The 18,548-nt window shown below is 37.5% G+C and overlaps 1 pseudogene; it reads right to left on the bottom strand.

Moving 5' to 3' along the window:
- Positions 1–3,198: 3,198 nt before the first annotated feature.
- LOC107844331 lies at positions 3,199–9,517 on the bottom strand (annotated as a pseudogene).
- Positions 9,518–18,548: the final 9,031 nt, after the last annotated feature.

Here is an 18,548-nt window from a genome sequence, read left to right as displayed (position 1 = left end):
TTATATATTGAATTAGAGGGCCTAATATATATCAAATGAAATCTCTTTAAATTATCTTTCCAACGATACCAATTTTGCCTAAATCCAACACCCGAGCAAGAAGTTATGACTTTGCAAAGTGAAGTACGTCGCCTAAAGTAAGGTGTGGGACACACAACCTAAAGTATGCCATAAGGTGTGCGACGCACAACCTAATATACGTCATAAGGTGTACGACGCATAACCTAATATGTGTAACAAGGTGTGCGACGCACACCCTAATGTGTGTGATAAAGTGTGCACCACACATGTTGTAGTCCAGGTGACTTAAACAGTCCATTTTTGGGGCAAAGTGGTCCTTTTCCCATCACTATATAATGCCTAAACATGGAATTAAGCCCTTATTTCCCTAAAACATATTATTTCTCTCAAAATCCTCTCAAGAACACAAGCTAGAGTTTTCATACAAGATTCAAGTTCAAGCAATTCTCTCCATCAATCTTTATGTAATTAAGAAATAAGGTATGCATAGTGTTCATCCACAGATTCTTTTCGTTAGTGGAGTTCAAGAATCAATCTTTTATAACTAAATCATGAATGTTTTGTGGTGATATGGTTGTATTCATGTTGTTGTTTGTGGTCTGTGCTATAGAGTGGGAATTTGATGAACTTTCATAAAGATTGTGATCATGTAGTTGGAACCCATAAATTTAGGTAGATTAAGGTGGTGTAAATTTGTGAATACACCTATGACTTAAAGAGTGAATGTAAAGTGTTTGATAAAATTCATAGAATGATAAAAATTATGTATTATAGCTTAGGGGTGAACTACATGATAAATTCATGCTAGTCTATTATGTTCAAAGAGCTCACTTGTCATTGTTGTGCAATATATGTATTAATGTAATGTACATGATGATTGGGGAATGGATTCATAGTGTGTCTATATGCCTTCCCTGCTATGAACAAGATCATGATTTTGAAGTATCACATGATTTATCCCAAAATTATTACAATATGAACTAAATGTTACATGTTTGCCATTCCCTTATGCTTAAATGGTTTCCATGCCATTGTTATGAATGGTATATGTTGTCGGAATGCCCATGATTAGAATATAAGATTCATGACTTGATTATAAGCATTCCTATTTATGTTAGATATTATGATGACCATGTACTTCATGAAATCCCTCACTCATGTATTATGGATTGTTATTGATAGTCATATACTTAAGAAAGTCAAGTTGTATCAATTTTTTTCCATCGAGTCTTGGGGGTACTTGTACCCAAAAAATATAGCTATGTGCCTAGAGCCATGTCATGTTATCATGATACTCTTAGTTAATCCATGATCTATAGAATTCAGTCAGTCATCTGACTCAGGAAAACTCAGTAATCTCAGTAGTCCAATAATCTCAGTAATCTCAGTGCTCAGTAACCTCAGCAACCGCAGTATTCACAGTTAATCTCAGTAACTTCAGTACTCTCAACCAGTCCTTAGAACTTAGTATATTCCATCAGTTATTGGAATGCAGTAAGCTTAGTTTAGCTCCGCTAAACAATACCACTAGTATCATTCTAATTAATTAGTATCAGTTTAGCTAATAAGTTCAATTTAGTTATTTAGTTCAGCTTAGTTATTTAGTTCAGTTTTCTTCAGAAGGGAGTAGAAGTTAGCACCGAGTGAACCCAAGGATGGGAACTCACTGCCAGTTCAGGGTGTAATTCTTAGCAGTCATCCTTGTATTCTAGAACTACGTAGCCAGCGTAGGTTGAGACATTTTAACCTGTTAGGTTAGGGTTGATGCATTGGCTTAACCTTTCAGTTTAGGGTTCCCACCATTCTCATTTGAGTACCTGCCAGATAAGGGTCACTCACAGCTTGTCCTTACCAGTGATGCGGTATTGATACCCTTCCAGTCGGGACCCCAACTTAGTTATATTCGCTTGATTAGGGCATGTCGGTTAGATACCAGGACTGTCAGATTCAGTCAACTCAGATACAGTACGGGACTCAGATAGTTCCATCAGATTCAGGACTGTCAGATACAATCATTCATGTTATCATTATTACCAGTTCTTAGAACTTATATTATCAGTATTCATTTTCATGACTGTCAGATACGTTCAAGCATATCAGTTCCTCATATTCATAGCTGTCAGATATAGTTACTCATATTATTAGTAATCACTATCAGGGCTATCAGATATAGTCACTCATGTTATCAGATATATTAGTTATTAGAACTCATTTTATCAGCTATATAAGCTATCAAAACTCATCTGTCAGTCATATTAGATATCAATAAACTCATGCTATCAGTACTTAGTTTCAGGACTGTTAGACACAGTTAATCAGACCAGTTCTTCATAATTTAAACTGTCAAAAATAGTCATTCATCTATTTAGTATCTTAGTATCAGTACACTCATGTTGGCAGTATTCAGACATAGTAGTCAGTATCTTCATGAGTTTAGTTACAGTTACGTATGCATGTATGTATTCTTATGTTCATCAGTCAGTATTGTTCATGCATATAACCCTTTGTATTTATCCTACCTTCCTCATATACTCAGTACATTCAGACGTACTGATGCATTTGCGCTATGGTGCTTTCTCTTATGTTACACCATAGGTTCAGAGGCATGAGCTCCAGATCAGTAGTAGATTCCAGTATCAGGAGTCAGAGTTAGACATGAGTCCTCATCCTTCGAGGACATGATGATTTCATTTCTATTTCAGTTTATTTTAGTAGTTGGCGTTAGTTGGGGACATTTCCCATCAACTCCTTATTTAGATGGTTTAGAGTCTTTCCAGACTATAGCATGTTAGACAGTTATTTCAGATTTATTTTGGTATTGTTATACCATTTTCAGATACTGTCTTATCAGCTGTTTATTCAGATTTGAACCTTATGGCCATTCAGTACATGTTTTTGTATTTTTATATTATATTATGTATTGTACATGTATAGATATCAGTCATGGGTTAGCTTGAGGTCCTTCGAGATCATGAGCACGGTGTAGAATTCCGATTCATAAAATTAGGGTGTTACACTTTCCATGTAACAATGACACCATCTAACCTGTTAACAACTTCAAAAGCGTTGTTTTTAGATATCAAATACAACGAACTGAACATTTCCTCAGCGAAGTTGATTCTGCTGTGAGGATTCTATACAGGTCATCCCCGAGGCTTGTCCTGCAGAATGAACGGATCAAATCAATAAACTTTGATCACTTATTATTTCTTTCCATGCAAGAATGGCGCCATATATCCTGTTAACAACTTCAAGTGCATTATTTTCAGATGTCAAGTTCAATGAACTAAATATTTCCTCAGCGGAGGTTGATTCTACAGTCAGGATTCTATACAGGTCATCCCTGAGGCTTGTCCTACCAGACTGTAGGAATGAATAGATTAAATCAAGCAACTTCAACAAATTAAATACTCCATAACACAAAGGATATGAGTTATGTACATCGATGGTGTAAAGTTAGCTTAATTTGTAATATTATGTCAGTTACCATATTCGGTGATAGATGTTTATCAAGAGATTTATGGGAATTTACATTATAAGTAACATGATTGTGAATATGTTATACAATATAAGTACATAGAACTTAAAATCAAAAGCAAATAACTTTAGTAAGAATTCTCTTGCCTTAGAAAGTGCATCCTTGATAACTGTTGGCACAACCATTTTAGACAAGACATTTTTGTTTATAGCTTTTGTTGCCTTAAGTATTTGATTCACCAATTTTCTATGATTCAACAATTTCTTTCTTTCTATGTCAGATAGCCCGACTACTGGTACCTTGGGTGAATGAAGACTCCACTTTGTGTTCGTTCCTTCTGCTCGACTACTCACTTCTGTATAATAAAACTCAGTATTAACCATTCAATCCAGCATTTTATTTTGAGTTAAGAAATAAAATTATGAGAAAGTGGACTAAGTCAATGTAGAAACTAAGTAGTCAAAATTATTAGGATTTAAGGGAGACCACCTACAAAAAGCATGGAATCCAATTTTTGATGTGCTGGAAGATTCATATGGATGTATGCACGAGCTTTTGGCTTTATTATCTACTCTAATGAGAAGTGGAAACTTACAATGTCATTTCATACAACAACAACTATGCCTCGATCCCCATATAAGTTGGAATCGGCTATATGAATTCTCACAAAACATGTCGCTCTATTTATGTTTATTTGTCATATTATATCACAAATAAATCAAATTGACTTATTACCTCCGATCTATGGCCATTAGAACCACTTTTTTTTGAAGGAACAAACTCAATCATATGATTGGTAGGTGAGAGAAACCAATCCATTTCTGTTCTCTATTTCCTTTTTTCTTCATCTGTAAGTGGCTCCAATTTCTATAACTCTCCGTATATAGATACTTTAAATCGAGTAGTAGTATTAGACATAACGAAAATTAGATCATGAATGCATTAAAGTGAAAACTATAACAAAAGAATTAAGAAGACGCTGAGTTAGTGCAATGTAACCTATTGATAAAGAAGTAACAACTGAGTACCTGCAATATTTGTAATGGCATTAGAAATGATAATGCAGTAGAAATCCCCTTGCTTCTTCTGGTCACATCTTCCCCGAGCAATAACTTTGCAAATCTTTTTTTTTATGGTTTTGACATCTGAAAGTTGTGTTGTATAACATTTTTTTCTTTCACATAAAAATGTTGAGGGCTTGAAGAGAAATTTCCATTAAAAAAGAATGATGCAAAAGCATTTTTGCTGGATGTGCTGCTTGAGTCATCATCATATAAGGAATCTGTAACACCTCTGCTAGTGGTACTTTCATTGTCACAGGAATGACTGTTCAATATGCAGCTCTCGAGGCCATCATACGTTGAAACTCCTGAAAGTTACATTCTTTAATTTAGTTGGATGTTGTTTAAAAAGGCTTAATTTCATGTTCGAAAAACTATCCTTTTGTTTTAATTAATATGACGATGTTTCATTGACGACAAATATAATAAAGAAAGACTTTTGGCACGTATATTGGTTATAAGACTGCCAAGCCAGATTGTGCAAAATACTACTACAAACTGATGTGGTAATGGAAAAGAATCGACACAATGTTGATGAAAACATATACACCATTTAATTGACTTCTCCGTGAAGTAATGGTTCCATCTATATATCTTTAATCACTTAAATACAGACTTACTGGAAATCCTAGGCTCATATTGTTATTGGCAGGGGGGAAATTAGCAAAGCCATAGGTTCTTGCAGGTTGGAGTTGTATAACAGATTGGCACCTTGGACATCTAATAGTTTGCGCGCCAATGGGAACTGACATTTTTATGCCGCACCACTGTCATTTGCACCTCCTTCACTTCCACCTTGTGGGATTATATTGGGTATGTTGATGTTGTTGTTTGTAAGTGGTAAAATCTATCTTGGATGTATGAAAAACCAAAACCTAACAAATGCCGCAAAGCGAAACAAGTTCCATTAGCATTGGATCAAGGAGCAATGTATGGTTAAGTCCATAACAACATCAACAAGGTTCACAACAATCCACTTTTACATACATAACATGATTTTCTTTATCGTGTAATTTACATGTACGAAAAAACATAAGTACTTCCCTACTTCTTCAAATACTAAATTCATTAGTATTATAGCTTATAAGCATCCAAACACTCAATGTGATGTCAATAGAGAACTGCTCAATTTATACATATAAGAATATGAATTTAATGGTTACGATGACCAAATATATTTTTGCCCCCAAATCATGAAACTTCTCATTTTGTTATTCAACATCATAGTTCTAAATATCTTACACTTCCCAGTAGCATCTGGATGTTTTCAAATATTTTTTTGTACATCATAGAAGCCATCATCAACACAATACAAACTAAATAATAATTATGAGGAGAAAAAAATTATACCTGAAAGCAATAGCAATGTAATCCCCAAATTTCTCAAGTGCTTTGTCCATAATCCCAAGAGGAGAAGCTTTTTGAAGCTCCTTAGCCAATTTCTCAAATCTACATAGAAGGAAGGGGATCATTGATATGTCCAAATTACACCTCTCTTATGAGAGAGTAAGCGGTAGCTGTCAAATATAGAACCCAACTGGGTTGGGTGTTGAATCCCACAGGGAATACAGTGTTCACTAAGTATTGTGATTGTTATTAGACTGTTGATCTAAGTTTTAGAAATAAAGGGGTGTGGAAATGTTAACGATGTTCTTTTGTATTTGTGTTACACAAAAATCCAGCTACTGAGAGTGAATGTAGATGTAATTTCGATGAGAATGAATGCTCACCAAGATGTTCACACAATTAGGGTTGTGAGTTTGTGTTTGAATTCTAACTTATGTATCCAATTGCAAGAATTATTGAATTCTAAGGATTTCCCATGCGTTTCTCAACCTAATGAGTATTTCACCCTTTAATTCTCTTGAACTTAAAGGATTCATGAATTATTCAATAACACTCTCATGAGGGTTGATCCTGTTAAGGAATCAACCCGTTAACCTAAAGGGTAAACCTATGGAGTTCATGTGAATTACTTCTTTTCCCAACATCCACTTTCTTGTCAGACAAGTGGAGTTCATGGGCTCACTTCTCAAGTTTGAAATCAAGAGATGTCATTATGATGAAGAAAGATTCATGCAATTTCGATAGATGTTAGAAATCAAACCCATTCACAGCCCCAAAATAGTTCTCTACATCAAGGCTCCCATAACCCTAGTTACGGGAGTTTAGCTACTCATCTCCATATAAGAAATCAAAGTTATATTGATTGTTCATAAATAACATCAGAAGAGTACTTACAAAAGTTGCAATATTGTTCTTCTCAATCTTTGAAGGAGAATATGAAAACTAATAATCAACTCTCACTCTCTAGATTCAAATCCCAATGAAAAGTAGTACAAAGCTCTCACTAGAGGAGAAAGTATGAAACTGAAGACATAAGATACAGAATAAACCCTAATACTTGGTATTTATATGATTCCAGACTGGGGTTTTTAAAAATTCAAACTTAGATTCTCCATATTTTGGTCGACATTTCAAACGACAGTTCATCGCATGTCCGACGAACCGTCACTTATACCATCGCTGGGTGTCCACTAACTCCATGTTCTGCTTCTGGGCGATGGGTAGTGCGATGGATCATCGCAATGTCGACAGTCCATAGCAGGACTTCCAATGATGATGTGTTCTATATCATGGCGACAGTTTAGATCGACAACCCATCGCAGGACCGACGATCCGTCGCCTGGACCGTTACATGATGTCTAGAGTCTATGCATTTTACTTTTGGTCGACAGTTTAAACTGACAGATCGTCGCAAGGTCGATGGTCCATCGCCCAAGCCGCCACTGCTCATTTTACTTTTATTTTGCTCAGATTGTCCAAGTTACCCTTCACACTCAATCCTTATCCTAAAAATTCTAAAATACCATGTTAAATACAACAGTTACTGCTTGAAAACACATAATTATCCTAAGAAAAAGGCCTAAAATGTTCCGTCAAAAGACGAAACATCAACCCCCTCAACTTAAGGAAATTGCTTGTCCTTAAGCAACTCAACACCAGGATACATATATGAACAACATCATGATGGACATTTCACAGTAAAACCAACACAATCATACAATCATTCCACTACCGATTTGGTTATGTTATTTCAACACACATGGATCTGCTGCTGGCACTAACTGTTAACCAGCATATTCACAGCTACAGATATAATACCCCAAAGAAATAAATAGAAAAGATATAACTCACCATACCCTCACAGCCAAAGAAGTCCACCTCACATCACACAATTAAATCGTAAACAAAACTAAGCTCTCACTCTCAGAAAAAAAGTTACCAACACAGTGCACATCTATAAGCTTGCCCTTATCATCTAATGCTCTCTTATGATTGACTCGCCAAGGTCAAGTAGGTCTTGATATGGGTTATAATGAGGTTTTAGGCTCGATAAAGGTTATTCATTTGGGTAAGTGACTTGAAGTAAAAGAATTTTACTCTCTTTACCCTTGTTGGTAGCTACTTACCAGAATCAAGGATCATTCATTTGCAGTTATTCATCGACGCTCTTGTCATAACTTTTTTTTATAAGAACATAGCATCAACCACCCTCAACTTATGCTAATGTAGTTTGAGGTGCACAATATCTATTTAGATTGCTAACTAAACCAGGGTCGGATGCTACCCCTCAAATTACTTTCAACTCAACCTCCTAGGCTGCTAACAATCCAGCAGTAGCCACCCTCAACTTAGGCGATTTGCCTAAGTTAAAGTGCATAATGTACATAATTGAACCAGGGCCAAAGCTAAATACTTAACACCTTCTAGAGAGTGAATCAAACTTATTGGGATAGAAAAACACTACCACAACTCAAAAGGGTTGACAAAGGGGATACAATGTTTTTGGTGGGTCAATCATTTGGCTAAGTGGACTAAAAACACAAGATGGCCTACTATCCGCTCTTATTGAGTCAAAACATATGATAACATCTGATGAACCGGGTAAGTTCTAGGTGTAACATTTATGTCAAAACTACACAAATACTCACCCACACAGGCACTGAGTTAATTTCTATCCTACTAATTCTCAGGATCCAGATCACATAGCTATGTTTTGCTTTATTACTAAATTCTAATTCCATTAACAAAGTCACACATGGTTGCACAACACTTTGCCACTTGGCACGATGAATTAAACATACGAAAAATGAAAAACATAATTTTTTTACCATCAGTTATCATCCATATATATACAATAAGGTGTTAACGAGAATGGAACTTTTATTTCATGCAACCATATTACCAATAGAACATGAAAATGAAAATAGCAAAAATGAAAATGCAACAACTTAGACATGCCGATAATATCGGCAGCACAACTGCCCTATGGTAAAAGCATATCCCACCTCCACAAAAAAATAATGCTTTGTCCTCAAATACATAAAATTTTAAGTACAAAGGAGGGAAAAATACTTGTCGTGCCTCTTATTCAATCTGAGGTGTCAGTGAAGTATGGTGAGGCTGTTGTGTTCTCACCCAGTGCTATGTTGACTCCCATGATGGTGCGAGTACTTACAATCTCTCCCTCCAGAATTGGAGGTACCACATCTCCAGCTGGATCTACAGGTTGCCTTCTAGCTGGGGCAGAACTGGTAGACACTCAAGCTGCTTCATCTTCTACTCTTTTTCTTCTTCTGTTCTTATCTCTCCTTGACCTCCTTCTTGCCTTTCTCATATTATACTCAAGTCTCTGCTCAGGTGACATGGCTTCTAGCCTCTTTCTCTTGGCATTTTCCTTTGCAGCTTTCTCAGCATTTTCATCTAGTTTGGCTACTTTGTTACCCTTATCCTTGATTAGGCGCCCAAATAAGTCAACCAGGCCCTCATTCTCATCACTAGAAATCTAGAATGGATAAAAAATGGTCTGCTGTGGCTGCTGATTTATCTTGTCTACATCTGCCCGAAGCTGTCTAACCTTCTTTATCACTTTAGCAAAATCTGGGATATACATCGTATCAAGATTCTTGTTGATTCACCCCTCCATGCTGTCCATTTGCAACTGGATATTTCTGAAAGGGTGCAATGCTTCTTCTAAAATCCACTCAACAAAAGGTTTGAAATATTTCCCCGATATAGCCATTTGCTTTTCAACCTTTTTGACAACCCGTACAGTTTTTGCAAAGATTTTATGGTTCAGCCTGTACTTAGAATATTGGGGTAGGATATACACAGGGTCTGGAATCCCACTTGTAGACATCGAATCTGAACCTGCAGACGTAGTAGGAGACACGTACGTAGTAAGTGGCAATGGCATACCTGTAAGACCCTCTAACGGTTCAGGAACTGGTGCTGACTGAGTTTGCTGAGCTGGAGGTTTGCTGACTCTCATATCAAACCAGGGCCTTTATGTAGCCCGTGTGAATAATCAATGCTCCAACTAAGGAATTGCCCTTGGTATCTGGTAATCTGTCCTAAATAAGAAACTGTTCAAAGTCTGCTCTAAAATGTCAATATCAACTCCATGGACAAGAACTATCTCCAGCTTGTTTATGTCGGCAACTGATGCACCCATGGGACAATCATTTTTCAGTAATGCCAAATAGTTGGCAAAAAACTCACGAACCAAGTTAGGTTGGTAGGATCCAAGTGGCTTACTCACCCAAGCCAACTCATACTCATTGAAACACCACTCGAGTTTGGGATACACATACAGGGTTGAGTTATGATCTGATACTCCTCAAAAATTGATCTTTTGATTGTAAACCTATCCGTTGGTTCCAAATCTTTGTGGAAGATATCTCAAGAACCCATCAATTGCCATCTTATGGTTTCCCGTACATGGGGATCCTTGCATTGGATTAAGTTAGAGTCCTCCTGTTGGGAAGCCTCCTCTTGAATGGGGTTAGAAGTTTCAACCCCTATCTCAATTAGAATTGAACTGGAGCTACTGCTGCTACTGTATTCAACCTCCTCTTCAGATGAGGGGGATGAACAAACCACTTGATGACTTTGCCGAGTGTTATGGACTGATGCGTCAGACCTGGATGCTTAGCCTCTATCCCAACCTCTGTCTTATGGTAATTTAGGATCCATGATACCTACAAGTGATACGTTATCAGTTCACAGACTTAAACCAGAAAGCAGGAACAATTATGGACCAGCAACGGCTAGGACGACGGTCCATCGACCCAAACTATCGGGGTCATTCTAGTTACACTGATTCTAAGAAAGTGGCGATGGTTCAGGCGATGGGTCGTCAAGTATCTGACGAACCATTGCATTGATTGTCGCCTGCCATTTTTCTCTTTCAGGCTTCATTTCAAACCTTGCACGCTTTCAGTTTAAGTACAAGTTTTTATGGCATTTTCAACATTAATCTACCACTCATTTTGCTTTTCTTGATCCATGGGCTACTCAGACTTCACCCAGGATCTTTGTCAAATTTCAACTCAGTTCATCCCCACACATGAAAATTTCAAGATCAAAGAAAACTTCTTTACCATTAGAACCTTCTCATGAGCTCTTGATTCTTAAAGTTGAGTAATATAAGGAGTAAAGAAGATTTCATACCTTAGTGTTGTTGTACTTGATTCTATCCTTGACTTGCACTCAAAACACAGGACATAGTATGGCAATTTACTTTAGTAGAGAACTTATGTTGTTGGTGAGTTAAAGAACAATGAGGAAATAAAGTTTAAATAGAAGAGGGAAAAGGGAAGTGGAAGGTTTTCAGAAAGAACGAAAAGTTTCAGGTGCGTTGAATAATATGGGGGTTACTCAATCGCTTCAAATTATCTATTTAAAACCATTTGGGTCAGATAAGAATGAAAATTTTTGCTATTTAAATCGATCTGACCTGAACTGATGAAATAGGGTTAAATACGATGGTTCGTTTGACAGTTCGTTGGTCGAGACGTCATCCTAATCAAGTGAACATACCTTGTGACTCATCAGCAATAGTTTGTTCGACGGTTCATCTAATATGCGATGGTTCCTCAGTTAAATCGTCACTCCTTTTCTAGTTTCCTAGTTTCTGGACATTGTCACGACGATTACCACGATGGTATGTCTAGCCCGCGATGGTCCGTTGGTCATCTAAAACTTTTTCTGCTTCTGTTTTCCCTTCTCTGTTAAACCTGCACACTTCCACACACCCTTCAGCTTGCACAAATCAACAAAACAACCAGCAAAATAACCTAAATTAATGATACACATCAATACAATGTGGGTTGCCTCTCACTAGCACCTGATTTATCGTTGCGGCACGACTTAGTTATCTGGATTACTCAGACTTCATCAAGATAGAGAGTAGCAATACTTTTTATCGAGTCTTTTGGACCGATATAAAGTTTAACTCATTGCCCGTTGACTTTGAAAACACTTCCATCTTCATTTTCAAGTTCAACTAGTCTAGATGAGTAAACTTGACTAACTTTAAACAGGCCTGACCACTTAGACTGAAGTTTACCTGGAAATAGTTTCAGTCTGGAGTTGAATAGAAGTACCAAGTCATCTTTCTGGAAATCTCATTTTTCAATCCTCTAATCATGATACTTCTTTATCTTCTCCTTGTATAGTTCTGCCCTTTCATAAGGTCCAATATGGAATTCATCTATCTCATTCAGTTGCACCAGTCTTTGCTCCACTGCCTACTTCCAATTCAGATTTAACCTTTTGAGTGCCCATAAAGCCTTGTGCTCCAGCTCTATCGGTAAGTGACATGCTTTTCCATAGACTAACTGATATGGTGACATGCCGATGGGTGTCTTAAAAGTAGTTCGATATGCCCACAAGGCGTCATCGAGTTTTTGAGACCAATCTTGCCTACTAGCATTCACCGTTTTGGCTAAGATGGCATTAATCTCCCAATTTAAAACCTCTATTTTCCTACTAGTTTATGGGTGATATGGAGTTGCTACTCTATACTATTTCACCCTATATTTCACCAAGGCAGCTTGAAATACTTTGTTACAAAAGTGAGATCCTCCATCACTTATAATAGTGCGTGGTACTCCAAAGCGAGAGAAGATGTTCTTTTTGAGAAATGCAACAACTTTATTTCTTTCATTATTAGCCAAGGCTACGGCTTCAACCCATTTTGATACATAATTAATAGCAACTAGAATGTACTTCATCCCATACGAGCTTACAAAAGGGCCCATAAAATCGATGCCCCAGACGTTAAACAATTCTACTTCCAACATCTTTGTCAAAGACATTTCATGCCGCTTGGAGATTGAACCCTGCCTCTGATATTGGTCACAACTTAGCACGAACTCATGAGTATCCTTGAATAAAGTTGGCCAATAATATCTACTCTGCAACACCTTTCTAGCGGTTCGATCACCTGCATGGTGACCTCCAAATGGGGAAGCATGACATGCTTCCAATATACTCAATACATCTATTTTTGGCATACATCTCCATATAATAATACCAGTACAACATAGAAACAGATACGGATCATCCCAGAAGTAATGTGTCACATCATAAGAAATTTCTTTCTTTGATGAAAAGAAAGATTTTCCAAAATCAACTCGCTCACCACATAGTTTGCAAAATCAGTGTACCAAGGTATTTTCTCCATAACAGTAGCCAAGATCTCTTCATCCAGAAATGCATCATTGATCTCTATTTCATCTTTAATTGCTTTCTCACCTTTGGGTTAGGATAAATGGTCAGCCACCTGATTCTCACATCCCTTACGATCCTTGACCTTGAAGTAAATTCCTGAAGTACCAATACCCACCGAATCAATCTTGGTTTAGAATCCTTCTTTTCTATAAGGTACCTCAAGTCAGCGTGGTAAGTGTGTACCACTACCATGGTACCTATCAAATATGCTCGAAACTTCTCAAAAGCATACACCATTGCTAAAATTTCCTACTCTGTAACGGTGTAGTTTTTCTAAGCTCCATTTAGTGTTTGGCTGGCATAATAAATTGGAAGAAATAATTTGTCCTTCTTTTATCGCAGTATAGCTCCAAGGGCAACACCGCTTGCATCACACATTATCTCAAATGGTTTGACCAGTCCGGTGCAACAATGATAGGGGCCTCAACCAGCTTCCTCTTAAGGCATTCAAATGCCTTAATATATTTGTTTCCAACAAATTTTTATTCATGAAAATAAACTTCAGCCACAAATAAAAAGATAAAGAAACAACAATTTTATTGATAAATGATGTGAGTACAAATCTGTTCCTCCCTTGATTCTTCTCTCTTGATTTTCTACATAATTCGAGGGAGGAAGGGAGCGTATTTCTTGAACATAAAATTTGATATGGATTTCTCCGTAATTCGAGGGCCATTAGTGGCGTATTTCTCAAACATAGGATTTGATATGGATTTCTCCATAATTTGAGGGCCATTAGTGACGTATTTCTCGAACGTAAGAGTATTTGGATTTGATCTCCATGAAAGGAGGTTTTGTAGATCTTCTTGACGTATTTGATTATAAAGAAGAGAGGTTTTGATCACTCTGAGATATTCGAGATTTATGAATATCTCATGAATTTATAGGATCTTTGGGATCTTGGAGATGCCTTTTTAGAGGGATATTTTCCCCCTTTATATAGGAATAATTTAGGGTTTAGGTTGAGTAGCCATCAAGCTAGATTTAGGGTAAAGTATCCCCCAAGAACTCTGACCAAAATTGAACTCTTTTTGTGGAGTTCACAAAATTTTAATGTCTACAACATTCAGCATCAAAGAAGAACGTAGTTTCCTTCTGCAAAAGTTTGCAAAGTGGATTTACAATTTTAGAGAAGTCTTTTATAAGCCTCCGGTAAAAGCCAGCATGTCCAAGGAACTGCGCACCCCTTTCACCGAGATGGGAGGTGGTAGATTCTCAATAATTTCTACTTTGGGTCGATCAACCTCTATCCATTTTGCGGAAATTTTGTGCCCAAGAACAATGCCCTCCTTCACCATGAAGTGGCATTTCTCCCAATTAAGCACAAGATTGAATTCCACACACCTCTGTAAAGACCTACTCAAATTCGCCAAACACAGCTCAAATGAATCTCCAACCACAGAAAAATCATCCATGAACACCTCCAAGGTGTCCTCAACCATATCTGAGAAAATAGACATATACACCTTTGAAAAGTAGCGGGTGCATTACATAACCCAAACGACATCTGCTTCAATGAAAAAGTGTCATACGGGTATGTGAATGTTGTCTTCTCTTGATCTTCAGTAGCAATACAGATCTGATTGTAGACAGAATATCCATCCAAGAAATAATACCACCCCTTTCCTGCCAACCGATCAAACATTTAATCCATAAAGGGCATTGGGAAGTGGTCCTTTAAAGTCCATGAGTTTAGTTTGCGGTAATCCATTCTAACTCTCCAACCAGTCATAGGACTGAGAAGAATCAACGCGTTCTTTTCATTTGAAACAACAGTCATGCCCCCTTTTTGGGGTACACATTGAACTAGGCTTACCCATTTACTGTTGAAACTAGGATAAACCACTCCTGCGTCCAGCCACTTAATAATTTCCTTCTTAACCACCTATTACATTGGTGGATTAAGTCGGTGGTGATGCTCGATGGTTGGAGTATAGTTTTCCTCAAGTTGTATCTTATGAGTGCAGATGCCAGGAGAAATGCCAATAATATTAACAATAGTCCAGCCTATTGCTCTTTTGTACCTCTGAAGCACCGAAATAAGTTCTTCCACCTGTTGCTCATCCAAATCATCTACAATAATCATGGGTAACGTGCTTCCATTTCCCAGAAACAAGTACCTTAAATGCCCTGGCAGATCTTTCAATTCCAACACCGGTGGCTCTTTAATGGATGGCTTCGTCGGTAGTGTTGGTCGATTCTTAAGATCAAGATCTAGCTTCTTAGGAGCATAAGATTATGATCCCATTCCTGTCAAAGCACAAACAATCTCTTCGCACTACAGCTAAAGGCTCGATAGGAAACTTCTCCTCTATTGGCACCTCTTGCTCATCCTCATAATATACATCAACAATTGAGAACACACTTATTTCTTTATGCTGCTTCATTAATTGGCACACATCAAAGTGCACCACTTCATCATTTATCTTTAATAAGAGCTCATTAGCTTGCAAATCAATCAACACACTTTTGTTTACGAGAAAAAGTCAACTCAAGATTATGGGCACCTCGAAGTACACCTCGCAATCTAGAATTATGAAATTCGTAGGAAATATAAAGCCATCCACCTTCCCCAGCACATCATACAAAATACCAACAGGTCCTTTTACCGACCTATCCACCATCACAAGTTGCACGTTGGTGGGTATGGGATCTCCCAAACCCAACTTTTTATAAACAACTAGCGGCATCAGATTAATGCTCGCTCCCAGATCACATAAGGCCTTAGCGAATTCCAGAGACCCAATCGTACAAGGAATAGTAAATGCTCCTGGGTCTGCCTTCTTCTGCACCAAGGACCTTGTAGAAATAACACTACAATGATGGAGATTATCCATCGGTTCATAGCTCACCACTCTTTTCTTCATCATAAGTTCTTTCATAAATTTAGCATATCCTGGCATTTGCTCAAGTGCCTCTACCAAAGGTACATTTACTGTCAACTGCTTCAACATTGCCATGAATTTACTAAACTTTATGTAATCAACCTTCTTCTTCAATCTCTGAGGGAAGGGAGGTGGTGGTTTTGGGAGAGTCTTCACCACTACTTTTTTCCCTTCTCTTTCTCTTTTTCTAACTTATCAACCTGCTGATGGTTATAAGAGGTATCAATACCATCCAGCTTTTTAGTCTCCATTGGATTACCTTCTTCAAGATCAATATCTTCATTCACAACTTTGGCCAAAGAAGGTCCTGATAAAACCTTACCAGTCTGTATGGTAATAGCCATGCACGACCCATCATTCTGAGGGTTCTGTATTGTATCACTCAGTAGTGTTCCACTCTTCCTTTAATTCAATACTGCTAAAAGCTGACTCATTTATTACTTCAATTGCTTTATAGAGGTGGAGTGTGAGTTTACCAATTGACTCATAAAAGATAAATCACTCTTCATGGTAGTCACTCCAGAGTTGGTTGCTTCAACTCTCTTTAATAATTTCTCCATCATGTCCTCCATGGACATCTGCACTATCTCTACTTTCAGGCGGTACATATAGCCCACTCCTATCATTCTTACCTTTCTAATTTCCTTACTTTCTATCCTTGTAACCAGCCTTGTCGTAGTAGTTCTGACCTTGATTTCCTTGGCTATTACCTCGGAAACCCCCTGATTATTCAAATAGTTAGCCTATTCTTCTGAATCAGAATCATCTTTACCTTTGGCTGAAACAACGTTCACTTTTTGAGTCTTTACAGATAATAAATTCTTGGTCAACAGATCCATCGACATCTTTAAGTGTGCCTTGTCTTAATCACGTTCTTCTTTTTTCTTATGTTGCTCCACAGTCATGCCAATAGACATAACAAGGATTGCTACTACATAATCCCTGGTATGCCAAGCTCTGCTTTATTTGGTCATCCGATCAAGCATCTCCGAGGCCTCCTGAAAAGTGAGATCCATAAATGACCCCCCTGCAGCATTATCAATAACTAGCTTCGTAATAGAGTTCAAAGCCCGATAAAGAGTCTCCATCAAATGAATCTTTGTCATATTATGGTTCAGACACTGCGTCAGCTTTTTTTTGAACCTTTCCCATGTCTCATGATGGGCTTCGGTTGGAAGATGCCTAAAGTTACTGATCTCATCCCTCAACTGTACCCTTCTGGAAGGCGGAAAGAACCTTTCTAGGAAAGCCTCTTTCAATTGCCTCCTGTTGGTTATAGAATTGGGCATCAGCTCATTAAGCCATAATGTTGCCTCCCCAGACAGATACAATAGAAATAAACCTATGTGGATGGCATTCTGTCCCACTCCCGTGTTATCAAAGGACTTGTAAATAGTAACAAAATTCACTAAATGCTTATTGGGATTATCTCCTGGGAGTCCACCAAACAACCCTTTTAAATAAAGCAGCTGAATTATTATACTGGTAGTATTGAACTTTGCTCCTAGTTTTAGAGGTAGAGGAATAATAGCTCCAGTGGAACCATATCCATCCATTCCATCTTCATCATCATTAAGATCAAATTGAATAGCTTGACGATCAGGTCTCACCCTGAAAGGACGGTTTTTATTCATATTTCTGTTCACTGGTGCAGCTACATTCTCTGCACACCTTCGATTAGCAGGATATAACAATTCATCATCTCCCAAATCATCATCATTAGTATTAGAATGACGTGCCTGCTGACCATCATTCTGCTAATTTAGTTGAGCTCTAGCCAACGCAGCTAGTCTCTCAGCATCTTGGGGTTCTGTCATTCTGCCAATAAGTTACGGTTCTAAATGTATTGATAATAATGGTTCACCCAATCTCCTTGTACTTGGCATACACAACAACTCTCCTGCACAAACAAAAACAATAAACAAAAAAAATAAACAAAAGTAAAATTTAGGAAACTTGACCAAAGGTCAATGAACAAATACAAACTTAATCGACAATCGTAATCCCCAGCAACGATGCCAAAATTTGATATGCCTAAATTACACCTCTCTTATGAGAGAGTAAGTGGTCGCTGTCAAATATAAAACCCAACTGGGTTGGGTGTCGAATCCCACAAGGAATACAATGTTCACTAAGTATTATGATTGTTATTAGACTGTTGATCTAAGGTTCTGAAACAAAGGGGTATGGAAATGTTAACGGTGTTCTTTTGTATTTTTTTTACACAAAAGTCCCGCTACTGAGAATGAATGTAGATGTAATTTCGATGAGAATAAATTAACTAGAGTTATGCTCACCAAGATGTTCAAACAATTAGGGTTGTGAGTTTGTGTTTCCAATTGCAAGAATTATTGAATTCTAAGGATTTCCCATGCGTTTCTCAACCTAATGAGTATTTCACCCTTTAATTCTCTTGAACTTAAAGGATTCATGAATTATTCAATAACACTCTCATGAGGGTTGATCCTATTAAGGAATCAACCCGTTAACCTAAAGGGTAAACCTATGGAGTTCATGTGAATT

This window comes from Capsicum annuum, chromosome 10 (genome assembly GCF_002878395.1).
Source record: "Capsicum annuum cultivar UCD-10X-F1 chromosome 10, UCD10Xv1.1, whole genome shotgun sequence".
NCBI lineage: Eukaryota > Viridiplantae > Streptophyta > Magnoliopsida > Solanales > Solanaceae > Capsicum > Capsicum annuum.
Note: the sequence above shows the minus strand (reverse complement) of the source record. Positions and strands in the feature narration are given on the sequence as shown.